Here is a 9,940-nt window from a genome sequence, read left to right on the forward strand (position 1 = left end):
CAGATGGCACTTGTTGCTGTACCTTTCCATGGACGTCTTCCTTTCAATCTCTACTTTCCTGTATTTTGGTATGGCCAGAGCTGAGATTTGAAAGTAGGCTCTGCTGGCTGAATTCGCTGAAAAAAAGCCCCAACTCCCCCCTCCCTTTCTCTCGTAACAGCTGACAGGGAGGAAGGCATCTGTTCCCCTCTCAGTCATCTGCAGTGAGCCAGGGGTTTTACCCCAGCTCTGTCTTATTACTTGGGGGTGCAGAAGGGAAGCCTTTCCTGGCTGCCAGAGGGGTTTGGTAGCTCATGTTTCTTTGTCTCTCTGTCCTTCATCCTTTGAGGAGCGCTGGTAGGCGGGCAAAGAAAAAAGCAACGGAGACAACAGGTGAGGATGAAGACATTGGGTCAGAGAAAAAGTACCGGAAATGGGAGAAGGCCGGCTGTATAGCGCGTGCCCCGAGTGTTTTGCAAGTGCTTCTGAAAAATGTGCCAAAAATGGCTACACATCCCGGGGGTATCACCTCTCCCGTGGGGAGCATTTCTGTAATGAATGTTTTGACCATTACTACAGAAGCCGTAAGGATGTGTATGACAAATATGCTACCTGGAAAAAACTATGGACTAGCAATGGCAAAACTGAACCTAGTCCCAAAGCTTTCATGGCAGACCAGCAGCTCCCTACAGGGTCCAGTGCACAAAACCTGAGTGTAGAAAATGGAGGCAACTTACAAAGTAAATGCAGGTTACTCCACAGATAGCAAAGACATATCGATGTGATTTGAAACCAAATACTACTGTTAAGATCGAGTCCTCAGATAATTGTTCGCTCCCAGAGGACCTATGAATGTCGGAGTTCTCCGACCACTGGTGGTACTCCATGCTCATCCTCCCTCTGCCTACTACCCCGACTGCTTGGGCATGACCCCCTCCTGCACCAGCGCCAGACGTGCCGAGGCCAGCAGCGCCAGCCCCGCCAAGCTGAAGCCCTCCAAGGCAGCCCCCAGTATGCTCGTGCCAGGCGTGAACCGCTACTTCCAGCCTTTCTACCAGGCCAACGAGTGTGGCAAAGCCCTCTGCTTGAGGCCGGATGTGATGGAGCTGGACCAGCTCTACGAGTTCCCGGAGTACTCCCAGGACCCCAGCATGTACTTGGCTCTGAGAAACCTCATCCTGGCGCTTTGGTGCACGAACTGCAAGGAAGTTCTTACGCCTCAGAAGTGCTTCCCTCACATCGTCGTCCGGGCCCTTGTGCGCATTCGGTGCATTCAGGAGGTGGAGGTGGAGAGGATACTTTATTTCATGACGAGAAAAGGTCTGATCAACACTGGCGTGCTGAGCGTCGGGGTTGACCAGTGTCTGCTTCCTAAGGATTACCACAGCAAATCAGTCATCACTGTTGAAGCAGGGCCAGCAGGATTAGCAGCGGCGAGGCAACTGCATAACTTCGGAATTAAGGTAACTGCCATAGAAGCCGAAGGCAGAATTAGTAGTCGAGTATGGGATGATAAATCTTTCAAAGGTGTCACCGTCGGAAGAAGAGCTCAGATCATCACTGGCTGCATCAACAACCCAGTAGCACTGATGTGTGAGCAACCTGGCATCAGCATGCATAAATTTGGAGAAAGATGTGACTTAATTCAGGAAGGTGGAAGAATAACTGACCCCACTCTGGAAGGATGACTCAGCTCCAAGATGTCCCTTTAGGAGAAAAGATAGAGGAGATCTACAAAGTTTTTTTTAAGGAATGTGGGATCCAGTTCAGTGAGCTGGAAGAACAGGTGCTTCAGTTTCACCTCAGTAACCTGGAATACGCCTGTGGCAGCAGCCTCCACCACGTGTCTGTTCACTCCTGGGACCACAGTGAATTCTTTGCACAGAAGTCCCAGATCCCATCAAGTATTTTGTCATTCGGTGGAGCTCAGACCCCTGGATCCAGATGGCATACAGTTTTGTGAGGACAGGTGGAAGTGGTAAGGTGTATGACATCATTGCTGAAGAAGTACAAGGAACACTCTTTTTCGCTGGCGAGGCAACAAACAGACATTTTCCACAAACTGTTACAGGGGCATATTTGAGTGGTGTTCGGGAAGCAAGCAAGATTGCAGCACTTTAAATGTAACTTGTTTGAACCTAGATTTCTTCTGAACTTCAAGGGGAAAGTTTGAAATATATGTTAAACCTCAGTTTCTTTAAACAAACAAACAAGAGCTCTTTGGACAGAAAAACCGAAATGTTTCTAAGGTGAAATGATAATTGAAACATATTTCACCTCTCTGAAAGCACTAACCAAGAATCTTCTAAAGCATTTACATTTCACTGCATTTTCCACTTAACAGGTCTGACTAGTGCTAAAAGTCTTCTGGATTTCTGAAGAACAAGGCAGAATAACCTTAAATTACCTTACATATGTATTTTTTTCCCTATGGTTGGAGATGCCCTTTAGGCTTGACATATTGTTTGGCTCAGTTTTACACATTGAGAAATCAGGCCAAACAAGCAGGAATCATTAAGAAAACAGATAAATCCATGTGTTTTTCTTCTATGACAATTCATCAGTATCTTTACCAATGAGCCTTAAGATTTTTATACAGCTCCAATATTGAGCTTTTACTTAAAATTGAGATAAAATTTTTTTTTTTTGATACAGTACAAGTTGCTTCAGTCAAAGGTAAAATGAGGCTTCTTTTTATATTGTATGTATTTCTTCCCATTGGTTATCTAAAAGGAATTTAAATTTAGATAGCTTTTGTGATAAAACATTTTCAAATTATTCACTCACTAGCAAACAAAAATGTCAGTCCCTTAAACACTGATGTAGATAGTGTGATCTTGGGTAGTGTACTCTTCACACTGTAGATATAGAATGTGACTATTTTCTCTTGAAGCCAAATTTGGGTGGGTGGCACACTTTAAAATCCTTAACTTTGACAACCACTCATAAAAAGATCTTGTCAGAATTTAACAAAAACCTCTCCCCACTTGCTCTTTTTAAAACACTCAATCTCCAGGAATTTTTTTCCAGGATTACCTGTACAGTATTCATTAGGCAAGTCCACTGGAAAATTGCAGACAAATGCAAGATGTACTGGCAAATGTTATAAACTTTATAAGTCATATCTTGAAAGCCTGAGAACATGGCAAACATTTTGTTTTTCCTTTTTTCACTCATGACCAAAAAAAAAAAAACTGTTTAATATGTCATTTAAAATAAACGGTTTCAGGGATTTCAGGATGCTTACTTTGTCAAGAAACCTGGAAGATACTTCAATTTACAAGCTAGAAATATGGATAGCTTAAGTGCTTTTGTTTAAAGTCTTTAAGCAGTTCTTTGAATTGTATTGCTCTACTTAAAAAACAAAAAACAAAAATGACTTTAAAATTATTTTCAAAATATGAGGTATTTAAAATGAAAGGTCTGCTTATAAATAGAAAGAGTATTTTATGCCAACCATAAAATTTTAGACAGGTTAGATGCCCCACCCTTCCACCAAAATTATGATACATACAAAAGAAAGCAAATAACTTTCAAATTAGTTTCAAAGTTAATAAGAAAACACTGATATTTATAGGTTATTTAATGAGATTCATTGGTACTGATTGGGATGTATTCTGCTTTTTAAAGCATTAGGTATTACAATGTTTAAAGAATAGCATGTTAAGTGATAAGTGCAAAATATGTTAAGTTTAAAATGGTTCACAGTAAATTATTGCTTTTGTCTCTGGGCACTTAAACCTGTACTGTACTACAGGCAAACTAGGGGAAAAAAGCCTACTTTAAGTATGGTAAATGTGTACTTAAAAAACAAAAACCTCATTTCCTGGCTCAAGTGACATACTTCATTTGACACTTTTTCTTTAAGGAACCACGGTACTATTATTCTTGTTACTTTGAGTACGTTTTTCAATGTTGTATGAAGAGTTTTGTAATTGAATAATGGGGAATACACCAATTTATCAGTGTTTTAAATGCAGAGCATGAACAGCTGGTTGTGTAAAACTGCATAATAAAAACACTTGTTTTTCAAATAAAAAAATAAAAATTAAAAATTTTTAAAAATTCAAAAAAGAATCTCACAAGAATCTCAGCATGAAGTCCCCAAGGTCACATAGAACAAACTAGACCACAACCACAGAATTTTAGGAACAAAAAGCCCAGGCAGAAAACTTTTCGATCTGAGTGTTCTGTATCTCTTAGTAGGCTGAGAAAGCTGACATTCCCATCTCACACTAGCCATTCCCTTGATCCACTTCATTCTTGACTTCTCTGTGACATACTCTAAACTGCCAAGAAAGAGATCATATTTATGTAGCAATATAAAGAATATTTTTATTCTGAATGTGTGACATTCTTTCATATCATAATAACCTGTAAAAGATATGGAGTATAGTTAAAGAAATACAAACAGTATCAAAAGAAATTGAATAACTAATGAGACTCAAAAGGATAAGGCAGTGATTTTCAATTACAGGCAATTTTGCCCCATGAGGATATATGGCAATGTGGAGACATTTTTGGTTATAATGGTTACAGAAATAAGAATATCATCTAGTAGCTATGGACCAGGGATACTTCTAAATATAGTGAAATGCACAGAACATCCCCCTGCAACAAAGAACTATCCAATCTAAAGTGTGAATAGTGATGAGAAACCCTGGAATAAATAGAAATAATAGAGTGAGTCATAAGGAGGTGGGTATCCAGAAATGTTCAGCATGGAATATGAATTAAAATATTAATCCAGATTTTATTAATCACATTACTATCAGAGAGAAAATCATTTGGATGATTTTAAAAATAGCTTGTGAAATGCATTTTAAAATGATTTTTGGTTGTCACAGAGATTTTTTGGTTGTAATAATACACATGCTAGTTGACTGGAATAAGCCAGATCAGAAGGGAAGTTTCTTTGGCTACACTGTCATAGTGGAGGTAATTGGTGGGGAGAATAATTTGGGCAAAGGTAGTTAGTGAGTCAAAGTAGGTGATTATAGGGCACAAGTAGAGAAAAGAGGCATTTATGAGCTCTTCTGCAGAGACTTGTTCTGATTATTTATTGTTTCACAACAAACTACACCAAAGCCTAGTGATTTAAAGCATTTATTATTACCTCTTATAGTTCTAAAAGTTGACTGGGTTCAGATAGTTGATTTGGCTTGGGCCTCTATTGCAGCTGAAGGCACAGGAGGGGTTGAGGACTGGAGTCATTAGACGGTTTGAATGGGTTTGATATTCAAGCTGATGCACATAGAAAATGATCCTGTCTGTCTCTTGAGAACTCAGCTAGTGATATTGAGTAGACCCCTACATGTTACCTCTCTTGGTAGGGAGTCTCCTCACAACATAATGACTAGGTTCCATAAAAGAATGGCCCAAGAACGTATTTTCTAAGAGGTCCAGGCAGAAGCTTCAGACCTTTTACTGACTAGACTTAGAAATCATGCAACATCACATCCACCATGCTTTAAGGGTCCAGGCCAAGTCACTAGATCAGAAAAAATTCAAATGGAGGGGAACTATACAAGAAATTGAAAGCTGGGATATGTGACACATTAGTTAGTCATATTTGGAGACTGCCACAATCTAGACTATCCTAATGAATCAGAAACTACCTTGCAGTAATGCTTTAAACAGATGTCTTGAATAATGGAAATGGTTATGGGTCTGAAAACTGGAAATTTGAGTATCATGTCAGTCACCTAGGGAACCTGACTGTAGTTGGGGGAGAAGTGGCAGGAGAAAGGAATAAGGTTTTGGTAGCATCACATCAGTCTGGAGGCAAAAAAACCCAGACATGCCTACATGTGATAATTCTGTCAAAGCTGAACTTTTTTAAAAAGGTCTACAACACTATAACTCTCCATCATATATTTGATATTTGATTTTCAGGCTTAGAAATAATGTTTTATTTCCATCTATATTAGGAAAACTAAGTTGCAAAAAGAAGATCTCCTCTGCGTACACATCCTTTTTCTTTCTCTAAAATTCTGTATTCTATGTGATGGGACAGTCAACACCTATATTCTTTAGTTTCTCATTGATCACTTGTTAAATGCAAGTTGTATTTCCTCAGTCTGTTGAGTTAATTAAGGTTAAATTTTCCTAACCCATTTTATTAAATCATGACAATTGCCCTGACAACCACTCTTCCATTAATTAGCACACTGTAAAGTAAGTTCATAGAACCACCTGCGTGAATGTCTCTTCAAACCAGATATCCTTCAGTTTCCTTGAACAATGGGCTTTCATGTGTTATAATAGTAGACGCATGATGGGGACTTCTTTTTTGCTCCTTCTTTCTCTTTTTAACCTAGAGATTTGTATTTTCAGCACACTTTCTTTTTACCCTTATTCACTGAACCCCTTAATCCCCAGATACATTTTAACTGTGGAGATTCACTATGTATGAACCAGGAGTCAAGAAATTTTGAGCGCAGATAAAACTTGGATCTTGTAAGAGTATGTAGTAGTTACACATTATTCCCTTGGGAATATTATTTCCAAAATTATAAGGGCCAGCAAAACTTAGACCAAAACTAGATTAAGGTGTAAAAAAACAAACTCACCTTTCGTTTTGTTATTCTTCATTATGAGCTCTCTGTTGAACACTCACTTTACTCCAAAAATATAAATCTGAGCAGAACATGGGAATCCCAGGAAAGTATATTTTGTGTTTGAAGTTCTTTACTCTCTATGCACATTAGACTGACCAAAATGTCTGTTCATTGAAGTTGTTGTATATTCCAATATTTTATACGAGGTTGATTTATACATTCATGATATATGTGTATATAAATAAATATTTAAATGTTTACAATATGAGATCACACTGTACAGTGTTTTACAACTACCCTTTATCTTTACCTGATAAAAATGTATTTTCCATGTTCTTAAATAGTTTTTTCAAACATCATTTTATCAACAGTGCAATATTATATCCTATTAAGTCCCTGCAATTTATATAATTAAAATCCCAATTTAGTACATTTACACTACTTCAATTTATTATATATATATATATATAGTAATGTTGCCATAGAGATTTCTTAGCATATGCACAAATACTACCTTTGAATAACTTCTGAAAATTGGAAGACCAGTCTCTAAAGGTTCTGCATATTTTAAATATTTTCAAAATAAAAGGGAGAAATATTTTAGAGACTAGTATACTTTTAGGGGAGAAGAAGCATAAAGAAATGACTAAATGACATGAGTACAGTGATCAAAAAGTTGCAGTAGGAATCTCACCCTTAGAAAAGTATAGATAGTTATGTAGAATAGAAAATGTCACTTTAAAGAAGTAACAAACTATCTATGAAAGGAGGTAAAATGTTTATCATAGAGAAATTTTTAGACAACAAATTGGCATGTAAGCTAAATCTGTACCTGATATTTATATGTTAATAAAAGTTAAAATCAAATTCGTTAATAAGCAACAAAGACAGGAAATGAGGAGAAAATAATACACACACTAAATTTGGAGACTGAAAAGGAGCTGAGAGGTTGAACTCAATCACCTTATTTTTCACAGAAAACTGAGGTCCAGAGTTAGAGATGGATCAGTTGTTCAAGGCAGAGTTGGTTCTCAGCCCTAGCCTTCCATCCTTAGTTCCCTGTTCTTTCCATATACCATGCTACTACTTCTCACATCTTAATTCAATGATTAGTCACTCTCTCCTGTGTGATTTATTGATCTATTATTTCTTATTCAGGTACAGTTTTCAGCAATATTTCACAAGCACATAAGCATGCACACACACACATAGGGTCTCTAGAATTCTCCATAGAGAACCGTCATGGTCTACCAATTCTGGTGCTTATAATTAAATAAAGTGTTCTCCCAGCCTGAGACTTTAGAATGGGTACTCTCCCCCATTCATTTCCAGGTGGGTGATGATGCTTTGCATGAGTGTGCATGGGGGTCTAGTGATAAAATTGGTCAATGCATGAACTGGAAAGCTGATTATTCAATATTTACAGTTTTATACTTCAAGATGGGATTGGCATGGGAGAAGAAAGCAGGAAGAAAGAATTTAGATGACACAGGTACCTGGAATGTCTTTTGTGCTCACTTCTTAATATTTGCCCCTTGTTAGGAACAGATGAAGCTGCTCTGAGACTCTAAACATTCATCCCTGCTCTTTATCACAAGTTGCCTTTTTAACTTCTGGACTTTATAAGGCCGTTATTGGAATTTGGGTTTCAGCCACAGGAGGCCACGAGAACAATCAGTGTAGACAAAATAATGTCCTCAAAAGAGGCTTCATAGAAGTATACAAATCAGAAGCCCACTTAGGGTTTAGTGGGAGTTTAAGTGAGAAAAGACAGCAGTTGAATGTACTCCAAACCTCACTTTACTCACTGACCCAGAGCTACTTTAAATGTGCTGAATCACATCACCTTCAAAACTCTAAGGCCGATTTATAAATAAAACAAAACTTCTTAAGGCAGTTGTGGACAGTGAAATGAGATGGTTGAAAGACCCACATGAATAAAACAGGTTGCAGCCTTCATGGTATTACTGTTCTTTCTTTTTCACTACAGGTCATCCTGGCATAAAACATACAATGGAGTTCATGGAGAAATTCAATCAGTCTGAAGTTTCAGAATTTATTTTCCTGGAACTGACCAGCTCACAGCATATATAGTTTCTTCTCTTTTAACTCTTCTCTATTATCTATATAGTCACAGTTTTGGGTAACCTTCTCATTGTTGTCACAGTGTTTTCCACTCCAAATTTGAACACCCCCATGTACTTTCTCCTTGGAAACCACTCCACTGTGAATATGATCCTTGCTTCCTTTGCCATCCCTAAGATGATTGCAAACTTGATTAGAAAGCATAAGGCCGTTTCCTTTGCTGGATGCTTTACTCAGGTCTTTCTCCTTCTGGGTAGGGTTAAAATGGTACTGTTGGTCTCCATGGCATATGACAGGTATGTGGCAATTTTCAAGCCCCCACACTACCTGAATGTCACGAACAAAAAAGTGCGTATTTTTCTGGTAGTGATCTCATGGCTCTTAGGTCTTCACGCAGGTCTTCAGGTACTGTTTGTTGTGAACTTGCCGTCCCATGGTCCCAAGGTGGTGGACAGAATATTCTGTGATTTCCTTCTGGTTACTAAACTTGCCTACATAGATACTTATTATGTGCAGGTAGACATAGTTGTCAATAGTAGGATGAACTCCATGATCTATTTCACTATTTTGCTTATTTTATACAGTCTTATCCTCATTACCATCAAGTACCACTCTTATACTGGGCAGTTCAAAGCCTTTTCCACCTTGATGCCTCACATTACAGTGGTGATTTTCTTCTTTGGCCCATGCATCATCATCTATATCTGGCCTTACAGCCACCACTCTGTGGATAAGTTCTTTGCTGTGTTTTACACCATCATTACTCCCATCTTGAATCCAGTTATCTACACTCTGTGAAACACAGAAATGAAGACAGCCATGAAAAAACTCTGGAGTGTCTTTGTGGGTTCCAAACAGGTTACACAGTTTTTTTAAAATGTAATTTATATAGAAACAGGCTATGTCTAAGTGTTTTTCAATGATTTTTTCAAAAGTAAAACTATTGGATCCATGTTGAGTACGTCAAGAGGAATACAGCAAAATTATAAACATTAGCTTTACAAGGATGTAGAACGAACAAAAATAGATAAATGCTTTTGGATATTTCAAATGAGGGTACATAGATTTGTACGCCAACCAAAGATTCACTTGTCCTTCTACATAGTTGGTAAAGATATGATTTGTCAAGGTATTAAAGTGACATTGGTTGAATGGGAAACTAAAATGAATCCTGGGAAATGTCATCACACTTTTCTGTACAAGCAGAATGCTATGGTAATTATTGATTGCCTAACATTAATTCTGTCTTCTCAACAATATTAATTTTGAGTAAACACTCTTGTGTAGTGTCTCTTAAGAAAGTATAATTCTAAGGT

General features: G+C 37.9%; 2 pseudogenes; both read left to right on the forward strand.

The window, feature by feature from the left end:
• Positions 1 to 293: 293 nt before the first annotated feature.
• Positions 294 to 1,942, forward strand: LOC101432398 (lysine-specific histone demethylase 2 pseudogene; annotated as a pseudogene).
• A 6,619-nt stretch (positions 1,943 to 8,561) lies between these two features.
• LOC101431956 (olfactory receptor 4K17-like) lies at positions 8,562 to 9,500 on the forward strand (annotated as a pseudogene).
• Positions 9,501 to 9,940: the final 440 nt, after the last annotated feature.

The sequence above is a fragment of the Dasypus novemcinctus genome, chromosome 3, assembly GCF_030445035.2.
Source record: "Dasypus novemcinctus isolate mDasNov1 chromosome 3, mDasNov1.1.hap2, whole genome shotgun sequence".
Classification (NCBI taxonomy): domain Eukaryota; kingdom Metazoa; phylum Chordata; class Mammalia; order Cingulata; family Dasypodidae; genus Dasypus; species Dasypus novemcinctus.